Below are 17162 nucleotides of genomic sequence, written 5' to 3'. Positions count from 1 at the left end.
CCCCAAGATCCACAAAAATTTATCCCAGCCACCAGGACGTTCTATTATTTCATCTAATGGATCTTTGAATGAAGGGATAGCTGAATATGTTGACTTTTTACTCCAACCGTGTATCCAGCAAATTGGCAGTTACCTGAAGGACACAAATGACTTTTTGAAAATGATACAAAGTATAAGTTTGCCTTTATCTGAAATGACCTTTGTTACCATGGACGTGCAGAGCCTGTACACTTGTATTCCGCATAAAGAAGGCATAGACGCCGTGCGTGAATTATTAACAGGGAATGATCAGTACAGTGGACCCCCTGTGGAATTCATTTTGTCTTTACTGCATTTCATTCTCTATAAAAATTACTTTAAATTTGAGAACCAATATTACATACAATGTACCGGCACAGCAATGGGATCAAAGGTCACTCCTGTCTATGCAAATTCATACATGTATGCATATGAAAATGAAAATATTTTGGGTCACTCAATGTTTAAAAAGTATGGCGCATTTTACATGCGTTTCATTGACGATATTTTTTTTTGTATGGCTGGGTCCAGTAAGCGATTTACAGCAATTTGTGAATGAATTAAACGAATTGGTTAGCCCAGTCAGATTCACTCTAAAATATGATAGTGAACAGATTGATTTTCTTGATGTAAAGGTTTACAAGAAAGAAAATAGGATCCACACTTGTATACATGTCAAACCAACTGACAGGAACACCATGGTTCATTACCATAGCAACCACCCGAAGCACTTACTGAGCTCTTTGCCAAAATCACAGATGTTAAGGGTGGTGCGCATAGACAGTGATCCTGAGAAAAGGGCCCAAGACCTTGAAATCATGAGTAAGAAATTCTTAGACAGGGGTTACCCAAATAAATTGGTGGAAGATACAAAACAGTGGGCTTTGACCCAAGATCAAAATAAAGCACTATGTGATACAGATGACACTGAGGAGAAACGAAAAAATACTGCAAAAGACGTATATTATGTAAGCCAATACGGGGTGCAATCCAGTCATGTCCGTCAGAGTGTCCGAAAGCACTGGGAGATAGTTGCCGGTGATGACAATCTAAATAGAAAACTGCCAATCATGCCAAAATTCAGTTACAGAAGGGGAAGAAATTTAAAAGAGAATTTAAGCCCTTCAGACCCCGTAGATAAATATACAACAGCACAAAAACAGCATTTCTTAATGCAACGCCCGGGAGTATACAAATGTGGGGGATGTATTTTATGTAACAGTTTAATTACAGGAAACAGCTTCACGCACCCCCAAACAGGCAAAAAATACAATATTAAGCACAGGATGACTTGCACTACGTCCATGGTCGTCTATATAGTGAAATGTCCCTGTGGCTTAATATATTGCGGAAAGACTGTTAGACAGCTAAAGGAACGAATGTGCATGCATAGGTCTAGCATCAGGGCCGCATTGAACCCCGATAAAAATGATAAGGCAACCAAAAAACAAGATATTTCACAGCAGTTAGTTGCGAAACATGTATGCCAATAGATCAGGTTCAAGTCGGACCACGAGGAGGGGACTATGCGCAAACCCTGCTGAAAAGAGAGGCCTACTGGATCCATGAGCTGGATACTGTTGCTCCAAAGGGATTAAATGGCCAACTAGTGCTAAATTGCTTTTTAAATTAAAAAGCTTTCCATATAGCTATTTACAGTTAAGACAGCAAATAAAAAAGCAAAGAGCTTGTAAAAAATGGAAAAACAAGGCTAAAACATTGACTATTGTTCAAATTTGTTTTTAATGGATGTTTTTTGTTTCATTGTTTCTGTTTTTAACTTTTAAAAGATAACACTGATTACAACAATGGCTACACGCCGACCCCCCACCAATGATATTAGTAAAACAAAAATTACATCACATTTTCCATATGGACTGGTTGGAAACCGTAACCAAGAAAGAACACGATACATCTAACGAATTAAATGCCTCACAATCTACACCTTTCGACATACCGCATGGTATGATATGGAAACTCTCAAGAATCACCCTTTGATCATGGAGTCATCCCAATATCTAGCAGCGCTACAACAAGAGTCATTACAACCCGATACTGCACCTCCCAGAAGTCACCAAACCAACAGACTATTGACCTCTTATCCGAACTAACTCTTACAGGATCGACCCCCCCATGCTATTCGCCATAACTGAGCTGACTGTTTAAATTGTTATTGTTATGTTTACGTTTATTGCCATAATCACGGTATTATCTGCTTCATGTTAATCTGTAACTGTATGTCTTGTGATTTTGCTTTATCACTTCGAATAAAAACATGTTTGAAAAAAAAAAAAAAGATAACACTGTCATTTCTGTAACTAAATAGACACTTTGTATAAACTTCACAGATTTCACGACAGAAAAGTTACTATAAGGGCTCCTCATGTCTGCAGCACAACCGTGACACCCAGTGGTGAGGTAAGATATCTTGTTTCTTTTGACTGTATTTTTTTCAATGGCCAATTAGTGATGTGAAGTTCAAACCTTTGATGACATCATACTTGGCGCCAAAATTTCAAACACAGGTGGGGGTATAAATACACAGTCACTATTGCATGTATGTATCCTTGATAAAGGCCCTGAAGAGGGCCGAAACGTTGGAAAACAAATCTATGCAAATAAATATCACTTGATTCACGAAGAAGAAAATGGTGTGCGGCTCTATGTGAAATTTATATATCTATATATGTATATATATATATATATATATATATATATATATATATATATATATATATCTATCTATCTATATCTATATCTATATATAGATATCTATATATATATATAGATATCTATATATATCTATCTATATCTCTCTCTCTCTCTCTATATATATATATATATCTCTCTCTCTCTATATATCTATCTATATATATATCTATCTATATATCTCTCTCTATATCTATATATCTCTCTCTATATCTATATATCTCTCTCTATCTATATATCTCTCTCTATATCTCTCTCTCTCTCTCTCTCTCTCTCTCTCTCTCTCTCTCTCTCTCTCTCTCTATATATCTCTCTCTCTCTCTATCTCTCTCTCTATCTCTCTCTCTATCTCTCTCTCTCTATATATATCTATATATATCTCTATATCTCTATATATAGACACTTTGTATAAACTTCACAGATTTCACGACAGAAAAGTTACTATAAGGGCTCCTCATGTCTGCAGCACAACCGTGACACCCAGTGGTGAGGTAAGATATCTTGTTTCTTTTGACTATTTTTTTCAATGGCCAATTAGTGACGTGAAGTTCAAACCTTTGATGACATCATACTTGGCGCCAAAATTTCAAACACAGGTGGGGGTATAAATACACAGTCACTATTGCATGTATGTATCCTTGATAAAGGCCCTGAAGAGGGCCGAAACGTTGGAAAACAAATCTATGCAAATAAATATCACTTGATTCACGAAGAAGAAAATGGTGTGCGGCTCTATGTGAAATTTATATATCTATCTATCTATCTATCTATATCTATATATATATATATATATATATATATATATATATATATCTATATATAGATATCTATATCTATATATAGATATCTATATCTATATATAGATATCTATATATATCTCTCTCTCTCTCTCTCTCTCTCTCTCTCTATATATATATATATATATCTCTCTCTCTATATATATCTGTCTCTATATATATCTCTCTCTATATATATCTCTCTCTATATATATATCTCTCTCTATATACATCTCTCTCTATATATATCTATATATATATCTATATCTCTCTCTCTCTCTCTCTCTCTCTCTCTCTCTCTCTCTCTCTCTCTCTATATATAAATAAATAATCCAAAGGGCTACCAGCACTCTCAACAAAATCAATTTGCATGCCTGAGTGCAGAAACATCAATATTTACATCATAGTTCACGAAGGATCCGCACTCTCAGGACTTATAAAACAAAATAACCATTTATTAACAGAGCTTCAATCTGATGTTTCGGCCCTATCCAAGGCCTTTCTCAAAGTGCTGAAACATTGTAAGTATGCCTTAAATCTACACTTTTGGCGGGAAACCAACAGTGTCACAATGATGTCAGTTAAGTTAAAATACATTAACCCCCTAGTTACACATACCTCAACAAACATATACCCTATAAAAAAAATCCATCAACAATAACACATATAAAGAACATAAATGGTTAAAAACAAAGCCCAAAGTAGCACATTTGTATCTAATCGTTAATAATAAGTTACACATAAATTACAAAATATTGCTACTATGTAAAACTCTTGAAGATAAGTTCGATCTATTAAATATATCTGAGGCTGTCAGCTGCTCTAAAAGGCTAAATATATAGTGATTTGAGAACCCTCCTTGTTAGTATACTATAATAAACGTATTATGTTATTGTTAGTCGGAGGATTCAATTGACCACAGCCAGAAATTAGACTGACCAGTCCCTGTGTTCTACATACACATCAAACTAATCATAAAGTGATGGAAAATATATAATTAAGTGAGGCCAGTCGCATCTCTATACGTCAAAACCAGAACACCATTAAGTGAATTAATCCATGTATCATAATCACTATATAACATGTGGACCCACCTATAAAAAACAAAATTATATCAACCACCCCAAAGACCACTAATTGCCCCATACTACATAAAGTTACTTTATAAAATTTTTATTTCTGTTTTAAGCTTTTGTGTTAATCTTAAATAATAAGTAAGTAGTGTCTCCACTTAAAATTTTTAGATCAACAATGTGATAAAAGACATAAAAATTAATAAAATACAAAAAATAGACAAATTCAATAAATAAAAAAAAAATGTTCAAATGTTATGAATGGCCATTAAATAAGAACCCCACCGTCAAATCCGTTAAGTTTGTTGTGGAGAAATCTTCCTTGCTGCAGCTCTGTTGCTACCCTCATGGGTGTATAGCAACAAGCGTCTCGGCACTGATTTTTATTTGACCCCAGTACAAACAAAGATGATGGAAAGTGTTCTCAGCTCATCAACCACAGGGAAACTCCCCACAAGTCGTTGCAGTGCTGTTGCTACCCTCATGGGTGTATAGCAACAAGCGACTCAGCACAGATTTTTATTTGACCCCGGTACAAAAGAAGATGATGAAAAGTGTTCTCAGCTTACCAACCACGGGGAAACTCCCCACGAGTTAGATGTATAGCCTACCCTTCTGTGCTATCCAAGTCACACATTAAGGGAATTCAAATCCACAACACTTGATCTGTGTTCGCCATATGTCGGGCCCACATCCATGCATACAAGCGGCAAGAATCTCTCCAAGGGAAGGTAAGCATTCACGTACTTTTTAGCAGCCTCTGCGAGATATGCTGTACACATTCTTAGCAGCCTCTGCGGGATCCGCTGTACACATTCTTAGCAGCCTCTGCGGGAACTACTGTGCAGATTTTTTGCAGCCATAGTACACTGTCGGTAATGGTGCTATCCACAGGTGTAGATCGTCAAGGATTTAGGCAGAAGTGGAGTTGAGCAGGAAGGGATCATCACTATGATGGAAGTTATTTAGCCTTAAAGGAAAACTATACCCCCAAAATGAATACTTAAGCAACAGATAGTTTATATCAAATTGAATGACATATTAAAGAATCTTACCAAACTGGTATATTTACATAAATATTGCCATTTTACATCTCTTGCCTTCGTGACTCTATCTGTGCTGCCTCAGAGATCACCAGAGATCACCTGACCAGAAATACTACAACACTAACTGTAACAGGAAGAAGTGAGGAAGCAAAAGGCAGAACTCTGTCTGTTAATTGGCTCATGTGACCTTACATGTGGTTTGTATGAGTGCACAGTGAATCTTACGATCTCAGGGGGCGGCCCTTATTTTTTAAAATGGCAATTTACTATTTATGATTACCCAATGGCACATACTACTAAAAAAGTATATTATTATGATAATGGTTCATTTACATGAAGCAGGGTTTTACACATGAGCTGTTTTACTCAGTATCTTTTAATAGAGACCTACATTGTTTGGGGGGGTATAGTTTTTCTTTAATGAGCAACTGGTTGGAATCATCGTTGGTACTGTTGCCTTCAACGCCATTTGGTAGTTTATGCATATTATTATTATGTCCAAAAAATAAGAAGTAAATCAGCAGACACGGGTGCAAGGGGTTAATGTATTTTAAGTTAACTGACACATCATTGTGACACTGTTGGTTTCCCGCCAAAAGTGTAGATTTAAGGCATACTTCAATGTTTCAGCACTTTGAGAAAGGCCTTGGATAGGGCCGAAATGTCAGATTTAAGTTCTGTTAATAAATGATATATCTATTATATTTATCTGACGTTCACCCCTAAATATCTGATGTTATGTTTTACCCATTTAAAGGGAAAACTTTGCTCCAATATGTTCCTTAAACTACCTGTTATATTAATATTAAGAATCTGTGATTTAGAGAAAATGTGATATGGTTCCATAATGGTTAATCTGATTAAGAAGATTTGGTAGGGAAATTGTTGGATTGGAGATAAATAATAGCATGTCATCTGAAAAAGCCGCTGGAAGATAAAGTACCATTGACTTTTACTCTAGAATATGATTCTTTGTATAATGCTAAAATGCGATTATTTGTTATATCCCCTAGACCAAAGCCTTTCTTGTTTTTTCCAAGAAGAGCCATGTGACCCTGTCAAAAGCTTTTTTCGGCATCTGTGGTAATTAGTGGTAAAGGTTTTTATCTCTTTTAGTCAAATGCATTAGTGATATAATTTTATATATGTTGTCTTTACACTCTCTTTTCGGTATGAAACCTGCTTAATCCTCGTGACTTAAATCTGGTAAGTGTTTTTTTAATCTGTTCTCATTTTGGCATATATTTTTAGATCAATATTTATTAGGGAAATTGGCCTATAACTAGAACATAATTGAGGATCTTTGCCGGGTTTTGGAATAATAGTAATATGTGCTTCTTTTGCTTGCTTGTGGAAACCATGTATTTGATCCATTGAATTAAACTATGAGCTTAATAGGGGGACTAATTCTTTTTTATACACTTTATAATATAGAGCACTGTACCCATCAGGTCCCAGACTTTTTCATGCCTCTAACGAGTCTATTGTATCCCCTATTTCTTGTGCTGTAAATGGTAAATCCAATATGTCCCTTTCCTTTACTGGCCAAGGGGACAACTGTGCCTATATTATAAATTGGTCAATTTCATCTAGCTTTTCTTTTTGTGGTTTATTTGTTTGTAACCCATATAATGTTTGATAGTATTGTTGAAATACTTTTACTATGTTGTGTGTATCATAACATATCCTCTGATCTGTCTTTTATTGAGGTTATGTGGGTTACCTGATTAATTTTTTTAAATCTTTGAGCAAAATGTTTATTGCATTTATCACCGAGTTCATACCACCTCTGTTTACTATTCATATATACCTTATAAGTGTATAGATCCAATATGGCTTTCAGCTGCAATCTTTTATTCTCTAATTGTGTTGTTTTGGCTTCAGTTATATTTACTTTATGCGTTTGTTCCATCTCCTGTATTTCCTTGATTAATACATTAATTTGCTTTTCAGTTTCTTTTTTTAGGTTGCTACTAAAGGCTATCAGTTGACCTCTGAGCACACATTTCCCCATTTCCCATACTGTAGCCGGACTAACATCTGGACCAGAGTTTTCTCTTGTAACAATTTTCTCTTGTAAAATTAGTTGTAACATCTCCAGTCTTTTGCTTTGTTTCTTTTTTATGCAGTAATAAATGATTAAATCTCCATGTGAATTTTCTCTCAATTATTTGGGGCAAATCTATCTTAAGGGTAAAAGGAGAGTGATCGGAAAGCAGTCCTATATCTATATTGGCTTTAGTTTCCAAATGCAGCCACTCTAGTTAAAAAAAAAAAATGTATAATCTATCCCAGAGTACACTTGATGGGTTTTTGAGAAGTGGGTGTAGTTCTTCTCCTTAGGATGCAAGACTCTCCAAGTATCCACTAAATGCATCTCTGCTAGTTTTTGTTTTATTTTTTTAATCGTTTAAAAGACATATGGCTTTTACTTTTAGAGAAGTTTAAACATCAGATTAAGATCTCCACCCAATATAACTAAGCCTTCCTTAAAGATGCCCAATGTATCTAGAAACTTAGTTAAAAATTTCACTTGTGTTTGGTTTGGTACATAAACATTGGCTATGGTGACTTTTAATGCCCCTATCTTTCCTTTTATTATAACAAATCTACCGTCCTTGTCTTTTTTATTATCCTGTATCTCAAAAGGTAAATCTTTATGAATCATTGTCATTACGCCTGTTGCTTTCTTCTGTGGGTTGTTGCTATAGTTTATCTGAGTATACTGTTTATCCACAAGTTTTGGATTATGACCTTCTTTAAAGTGTGTTTACCAAATCTATTTTAGCTTGCAGCTTTTTACAAGTGTGAAAAATTTTGACTCCTTTTGACAGGCTCATTTAGCCCATACACATTATAGCTTAAGACTGTACACATATTTTCGTCCATTTTACTTTATACCCTTTACATTCACTGCCTTTTTGTCCTAAATTGTTTTCTTTAAGAATAGAAAAGGGAAAAAGAAAAAAAGAAAGAAGAGAAAAAAAAGTTGGAAAACAAGTATGCTCACCAACTAGGCGAGAGTAAAGGTGTTGTTTTCTCTGGCTGTTTCCTAAGGGCGACTAAGTGTGCCTTGGCACCATATTGTTGGGTGATGTGGTTGTCTTTTTTCTGTTTCCTACTGGATGCAGCTGTGATGCTGCACATAACATAATTTTTATCCTCTAGCCAGGGCATACAATATTCTCGATTTCCATATGGGCTTCTATCCGTTTTCTATTCTTTATAATTAGTTGCCTTCTTAACCCCGTGGCAATAGGCCCAATTCCATGCTTCGTTATAGTTCATGCTTTTTAGTATCCAAAATTAAGATTGAAACCCTCTAATCCTTAAAAATAGTGTCCTCTTTATTTGCATGACTTTTTGAACCTTTTACGTAGTTTCTAGGGATGGACCAAATTTTTTCACCTTGTTTTGCCGCAAAAATGACGCCAATAGACATGTATGGTGTTGTGCGTCAAAAAAAAAATGTGAGTCAAAAAAAATTTTGCCGCACAACAAAATATTTTTTTACGCCCATAGACTTTAATGGGCGTTGGCAACATTATGCAGGCGGCAAATTTTTGATAAAACGGGTCAGATTCGCCCATCCCTAGCTCACCTTGTCCTTCCTTTGTCCCCCCTTTGTTAAATTATAGAACATGTAGACCCTTTTCTGCTCTACCCCTCCTAATTACCTTACTACTTCTCTAGATGTCAGACATTTGGTGACCTAACTGCACCATCCCCTAAATCCCTCTTAATGAACTGTGATATTCATTATGTTGACTATTATATAGTATATGAGTATATGTTATTCTACTTTTTTTTTTCCAGTGGGTGTGTTTACATGCCCATGTTGATAAAGTTATATACAAGAGTATATGGAAATGCATATGTGTAATTATATTTGTCTATATAGATATAGAAGACTCTCTGTTTAGATGGAGTTATACAATTAAGTTTATATATAACTGCTCATAAGTGAAATCATACAAATAAATATAAGATAACATCTTGAAATTCACTGTGTGGCATACTTCTGAACATACTTCTAACCCAATAACCCTAAATATACGCTTGTGAGTGCTTAAAGAGGACCACTATAATGCAGACATTTAAGGCTACAATAAACTACAACACTACTGCATTTTATATAAGAAATCTATGTTCCCCCTAGGGGCCTGGGGGGATTTTGTCTACTCTTCCTATCTTACCCCTCATTCCTTTGCAAACATAGTAATGCAGGGTAATGGGAAAAAAACCCCACAAACATTTCATCTTTAACTTTTCCGCCAAACCCTTATATGAATAATTGTCTTTATAGACTGCTAAAGTCTTTAGTCTCTTCCCTTGGCTTCAAGTTATTACACTGTGGCCAATCACCACCTTCCATGTTTCATTTTAAGATTCATTTCCAACATATTAACATTATATTTATTGTCCTGTAGGGCAGGGACCAATTATTATGTTCCTTTTTTTGGAGAGGAGCCTCTTGATCTTGAAGTTCCCTCTGTTCCCCTTGATGTTTGTAACTATCTCCACTCTCCTTGTTGTGTGTACTTTAAATCTGCCTGGCAAGGGTCTGGTATGAGCCATCCTGGGAGATTCATCTGAGGCAATTGCATCTTTGTAAGGAAGTTTTTTGTATCCCTAGGTAGTCGAATTATAGCTTGTTGCCCCTCTCTGCTGGATGTTAGGGAAAATAGAATTATACAGCATAGAATGTCCCTTGGTGCATTTGAACATGCAAATTTCGATTTTTGCACCCTATGTGCCCATTCAATGTCTATGTCCATGGACAAATCTCTCTTCAAAATGTTGTTAAACAATCTGGATAATGATGTTTTAATATCTTAATTTTTTGATAGTTTCTGGCATTCCTCTTATTCGGATGTTATTTCTTCTCCCTCTGTTCTCTAGGTCTTCTATCTGCCTTTGCATTTCTGTCCGTGGGAGAGAATATTCGTATGCATTATTTTTTGGTTAGATATTATCTTACTTTGACATGATTCCAGGTCTTCCATTCTGCTTGCCAACAAGGTTATGTCCTTTTTTTAGCAGTTTTAAACCCTCCTTTATAGTGGAAGTTAATTCTTGCAGCAAGACCTTTATATCTGCTTTGGAAGGTAATTTGGTTAGATATGCTGCCATATCAACCGTTCCTTCCCCTTCAATTTCCTGCTCTGATGACCGCTTCCTCCATTTGCTCCTGAGCTCGCGACATTTTATGCTGTGCCCAATCCATTTTTCCCTTTCTGAACAGCGGCCCTAGTTCTGTTTGCAAGGGCAAGGTCTTTTCCCATTCAGCTTTAGATTTTTGCTGTTTGCCCATCTTCCACACACTAAGCTATTCTCTTCTCTGGGCTCTTATTCTGTGTCTTTATCCAACTCGAGGACTAGCCCCATCCCTCCGAATGCAAAAATGTCTTTATACCATCTCCCTATAACGTCTGTAGTGTAAGAGAGGTCTTATGGTATTAGGGCCCCTCTCTTGGGCTGTCTGCGCTGTAGATTTTAAACTTTCCAGCTGGGATGCTGTTATTGCATGGTCACAAGGACCACATGTTAAAAGTTCATAATTTTATTAAATTTTTGTTCACTACCTGTTTCCTCCCTCTGTGTTTTCCGTGCTACCCATGGGTAAGGGTTTGAAGCTGCCCACCAATATACTGCCCCCCTCTCTCTTCTCTCTGCCAGCCCCACAAATCCTATTCAGGGAATTTTCAGTTGGGTTTTGGGTGTTTCCAGGATATTTCAGGGACGCTGAGGCCACATGTATCACCATTATATAATTCCTGCTAGGCCCCGTGTGCATTGCACTGGGACCTGATCCCTTCCACAGCTTTACCTTCACTCTTGGCTTCAGGGCTACTTGGTTCCAGATGGCTCTGCCCACTACTTTTTTCTCTTTGCAGATACAGTACACCCGTAGCTATCGAGCTGCTGGTTACCGCCGCCTATGCCTCCTGCTTCCGGGTTCTGGGACCCACTGCCCACTCCTGCGTGGCGTGGCTATATTCTGATCCGGCTGTCTCCCCTTTTGCAACGGGGATACACTGAGGGAGCAGTCACGTGGCTATTCCCTGTCCCGCTGGATACTTCCAGGTCTCTGGTGTCCCCGGCCACTCTGCTCTCTTGCTTTAGCAGATTTCCCTGCTGACTTGCGAGGGAACCCCCTCTCCTGTCTCTCCGATTCCTCGGCCACTTAGCTCATGTATAAGCCCTTTCTAAGCCCCGGCTTGCTGCAGAGACTCAGGTCAGTGCAACCATCTTGTTGACTCCTCCCCCAGCTGATGTGTCATTTGCTTGGATTGTGATCTATAATGAGATGGTCATTGGAACATACAGGTAAAGTGGGGTTTATTTTAAACAGTTACATTCAAGGCCAGTTCACTGAAATGGAAAATGTTATATTTGATCACTGAGCATTCACAAAATGTCAAGTTTTCCTTACTTCACCACATGTGATATGAATTAAGATGGGTCATAGTAGGCTTTCATTAGAGATGCACACACACACATGCACACACACAAGAGTACACACGCATACCTACATGCATACTGTCTATCTCTCTCTCTCTCTCAATTTTTACTGGTCCCCTAAAAAACTTAAAATATGTGGGTTCTACTGTAGTAGAAGTAGTAATGATTTGTATTTTATTCACAGCAAGGTTTTTTTCAAATAAGTTTAAAGGGGACATATTCCATACTTTTTAACTCTAGCCTAATCTATTCCTTTTGCAATAAAATTTTATATAACGTGTTGTTTTCTATACCTTTTGGAAGATTTGAACCCGCTATCCGGCGTTGATCCAAATATCAGAGAGAGTCGCTGTTTAAGAATGCGTCTTTTATTCAAAAACACAGTGCGATGTACATGGCAGTGGGTATGTGCAGAAACGAACGCGTTTCATGCCCTTATGGAACTCTGAGGAAGTGCCATAAGGGCACGAAACGTTAGTTTAGCCGCATTCTTAAACAGCGACTCTCTCTGATATTTGGATCAGTGCCAGATAGCGGGTTCAACTATACTATATGCATACAAGACAGAAGTGGCCAGGTCCCGCGAGAGCTGCGATCCACAGGGAGATGCTGCACGGCCAAGGGTGAGCTCCGGTTTACTCACACATCCTTAATCATTATTTTATACCTTTTGGGTCTACTTTCTTTGCAACTTTTGCATTTGTTATCTCGCTCCTCCCTTTCTCTTGATTCCCTGTGCTCTTATCTTTACAGCTGCCAGAGGAGCAACCGGCTCTTTTTTTTTGCAGTTACTAAGGACAAGGCCTACAGATGTGGGAGGCGCTGGTTTCAGATGTCACTTCAATCATGCCTGGGTCATTCCAGGGCTGCTTGCTCTTGTCCCTGCCCAGCTTCAGCTGTGCATGAGCCTACAGCACAGACACTGTGCACCTGCAGACTGCAGTAAGGGATGAGCTGAGGGAGAAGATCTACTACGCTCATCCTGCTTCCTCCTTCAGCGAGCAAGCGCTTCCAGCAGTGTGCCTGCCTCTGCTGCAAGTGAGTAAAACTCAGGAACGAGTACTTTCTCAAGCGCTTTATTGAGCCTGCCTGCTTATTTTGCTAAGGGGGATAAACCTACTTCAGCAAGTGCTGATGAGCCACTCCCCCCCCTGGATTCTGTTGTCACATTGCCAGTTAAGCTGTTAAGCAAAGGGGTTAATTCTGTTAATTCTACTAGCACTTTTTGGGCTGGAAAGGGGTTAGGACCTGTGAACCCAGGAACAGAGCTGAGAGTATAAGCTATACAGAAAATCTGGAGATTTGTGTATGGAGAATGGCAAAATACATAGGCCCGGATTTGTGGCAAGGCCACAAAGGCCTGGGCCTAGGACAGCAAATTTTCAGGGGCTGCATGCCCTCCAGCCACATTGTAGTGCACTAGGGAGCCACACAGGGATGAGGGTGGTGCACGGCAAAGCCAGCAGGCTCTAGAACCTGGCGGCCTAGGGGTGCCAGACAAGGAAGTCTGGGTTTGAAAATACTCTGCCTGTTACCACTTTACACTGAGGTTAAAGTGCTCCATCTATGCCAGATACTGGCAATGAGAGGCAGGTAGCAATCATCTGGTGTGCCCTTACAGAAAAGGGTATGGGGCAGATTTGTGCAAAATAGAAGAGAAAATGTAAGCAGCAGAAAAGAAAAGCTCCATGTTGCATCACCACTTTAGACAACCATAGTTCAGCTAAACACCCCCAGAGTGAATAAACACGTGAATATATGTAATATAATTATAGGCCATGTATTGTACATCATAGGCTCTAAAACTATAGTGCTATTCTAATTCTTGGTGTAAAGCAGTGGACTGGCAGCATAACCTGAAGACATGTGTAATTTGAAACAAATGTTTATTAGTTCTCCTATTACTGCATATAACGAACAGAATGGTGCTTTTTTTCATATCATGCTATGAAGTGAATGGAGACAAAACAAAAAGATGGTCTGTAACAGGTGGATCCAAACAGACACACAGGCAGGGAGATGGGTAGGGTTTTCAAAGCTACAGCAGAGCTCTGCCTGTCAGTCAGTGCTGTGAACATTTCCTGTGAGAGAATGAACAGACACTCCCGCCTCTCATTTCAGCCTAGCTTCTGAACTGAGATACTGGCCATCCCTCTCATTTGTATAATGATACTCATACAGGTAATGAACTTGAGCACTTTGTATCAGCAGGCTATTCTACCTACACCACACACTAATTCCTTTGTATGTACTCTCCTTGTACTCTTTATCTCTACTCCAACAAATTGTTACTATTTGACCCATAATAATGACAAACTAAAGCTTACTGTAAATATATAGTATAGCGTGATCTCAGTACCATGATCATGGGTGTTCTTGATAAATATGGGAAAATCTGCAATATATATTCATTTTTTTAAATAACTGTACTGCAAGTGTTCTCTAAATCTGCAACAAACAATAAATAATGTTATAAGTAAAATGAAAGAATCATTTGTTGATAACAATAATGCAATTACTATAAAGAGAAAGTCTGTAATTAGTATAACAAAAGCCACTAGTTTTCTACGCACCCATTAAGTATTTAATGTCCCCTTACTGACAGCCACAACTAAGAAGCTTCATAATTTATTTGATTTGCATGGTAGTTCAGTGAGCACAGATTCATTAGTGAAAAAACTATATTGTATCATAGGGAATTTTAACAAACTAAAATTTAAAAAAAAGTTGCCGTAGTCACTGTTTTGTGCTTTTTCTGTGAAACCTCTTTCATTGAAAAATTATTGCATATTCACTGCTGGACTCCACAAAGCTTTGGTTAATTATGCACTGCATAAAACATTTAACATCCCAGAAATGGTGTTTTTTTAATACACTTGAGTTGCATTTTATTGTAATTGACTTATTTAAATACCATATAAGAAAACAATCAATACGTTATAAACCATTCTGTTCCATAGTTAAAATTTTAGTTTAAAATCATTAGGTTCTAAATTATTACTCTGGCTGAGCAAATAGCGGCATATAAAGGTTTAGGATATTGTGTGTGACTGGACACAAAGACTCAATGATTTTGAAGATGAAATGATTGTGTCTCTGCAAAGGAAGATCAAGGCCTGATTATTTTTTATGGCATGTAGACTGTTATTGCTGTACCCTAAATCCTATCCCATTTTTTTCCTACCAAAAGCAGCAAGAACTTCTTAAAGTGATACTGACACTAAAAATGTACTCTTCAAAATATTAATGTACACTATAAGTTACATATAGGTCATGTTGATCACTTTTCGCTGATCTATTTTGTAAGTAATTGTTACTTGAAGCTCCTAAACCTGACTGTTTTGCCAACCTGACTGTCCCTTCTCAACCTCAACCAGTTACAGTTTCTAATTCAGAAACAGACTGCTGCTGCACAAATATGGTAGCTCCCTTATAGAGGTACATGGGGAGTTTTTGTACAAAAATCAGATACTACTGTAGCCTTTAGGTCCTTTGGTCCCATGGGCCAGTCAGCTAGATTGAGTTCTCAGTTATAGGAGGTAAGCAGTTTCATTTTCCTGTGTCAATGTATTCTGCTAGCAGTTCAGTAACTGGCCAGTAGATGTCACTGTTCTATTTTATAAAAGGGGAAGGTCCCATGTGCTCAGTCTCTCTTGGTCTGCACACTTGCTGGAGAAAATACTGTGGTGCTCAATAGGGCCTGTAACAAGGGAAGGTTCCAGAATAGACAAAGACAGTTCAAGGGCAGTTCTGTTATAATCACTCTAGGAGTGAAATACAGGATCAGAAGTTGTTTAGAGAGCAGCCAGAGGCCCAGACAAGGAGACCAGGAGGGTTAGTACCATGATGTGACAAAGCTGCCAGGTTAGGGACTCATGGTTAAGCTCACGGATAGAGAGATCCTTGGAGCGTGGGACCTCAGTGAGATTTGCCTTCAGTGGGGATTGGGCGCCAATGGCAGGCAATACTACCTCTGGGGTGTTTTGACTACTAAACCTGAAATTTGTGAGTATACACTGGCTTTCAGGTTTAGTTGGAAGCATTTACTTACTTGTGTGACTACAAACCCATCTAATAGAGACTAAAAGAGATCCATATGTCTGCATGTTATTTAAAGTTACAGTGTTCTACAAAAAAAACCTTTCAGCCTTATCCCTGTGTGTGATTGTGGTTTAAAGAAGTTTCCCAGGGAGGGGTTCTTCCTTCTGTTCTGATCCTGGGTTGAGGCACACCATTTTATAGGATACCAGCTCTCCCCTATATTGGAGGCACACAGGACTCCTGTAGTAGTAGCTTGAAATAATTTACACCGTTTATAAGGGTACTGTTTGTAAACCACAACCAAAATCCACAGGACCATATAAAATCCTATATAATGTAAATTTTCAGCAGAAACGCTGTGATTCAGTAAGACAGTAAGAAGGCAATTACATTCTTACTGTCTTAATGAATTTTCAGTTGATTCTTTTCAGTTCTGTTTATATGCATGTCCATAATGAAAAACTGAAAACTAAAAATAATAAGTCAAAAAAACAATTCAAGCTCAATGTAAAGCCCATTATGTTTGCATCTACATACCATCAGCATGCTTCTCAATGAGTTTCTATTTCTATGTAATCCAGACCATAAAAATGATTTCCAACATGTTATGAAATCACTGACATCCGAAAGAAAGAAAAATCTTATCTGCAGGAATGCGCATCTGCACAACAGTCTTCTCCAAGCCCTGCGCATACTGTACATCTCCTTTTCTTCAGTGTTAAACAATGACCTTCAGGTCACATGGAACATTATTGTTCTGTTACAATAGCGACTTGGTTTGGTCTATATTGTGGGATTGTTTATTGGTGCTGGTACAATCATGGTACAGGGAGGACTTAGTTCGGCACATACACATTTATGGACAAATTGTTTCATTATTACCAAATCAAGCATTTTTACACTTATTTAGGGATTATTAAATGTAGGGAAAAAAATGTAGTTTATCTGCTATATATAGGCTACAGGCCCCTTCTAGAGAAAAGAAACAACTGCCCTATGTTAAATTATAGAAGAGACATTTAGGTCTGGATCTT

At 37.7% G+C, this 17162-nt stretch overlaps 1 protein-coding gene and 1 long non-coding RNA gene across 2 annotated transcripts in view; one reads left to right on the top strand and one right to left on the bottom strand.

The window, feature by feature from the left end:
- LOC108696293 overlaps window positions 1-9061 on the top strand; it is a 71048-nt gene extending 61987 nt beyond the window's left edge. Inside the window, exons 2-5 of the long non-coding RNA XR_005962467.1 lie at window positions 2367-2436; window positions 3149-3218; window positions 6636-6705; window positions 7589-9061. This is a non-coding gene — a long non-coding RNA (uncharacterized LOC108696293). The remainder of the gene's footprint in view (window positions 1-2366; window positions 2437-3148; window positions 3219-6635; window positions 6706-7588) is intronic.
- Window positions 1-17162, bottom strand: part of LOC108695799 (pro-neuregulin-3, membrane-bound isoform) — a 635203-nt gene that overhangs the window by 344423 nt on the left and 273618 nt on the right. The window lies entirely within an intron of this gene.

The sequence above is a fragment of the Xenopus laevis genome, chromosome 7L, assembly GCF_017654675.1.
Source record: "Xenopus laevis strain J_2021 chromosome 7L, Xenopus_laevis_v10.1, whole genome shotgun sequence".
In the NCBI taxonomy this organism is placed as follows: domain Eukaryota; kingdom Metazoa; phylum Chordata; class Amphibia; order Anura; family Pipidae; genus Xenopus; species Xenopus laevis.
The sequence above is the reverse complement of the archived record's forward strand: the minus strand, read 5'-3'. Positions and strand labels throughout refer to the sequence as shown.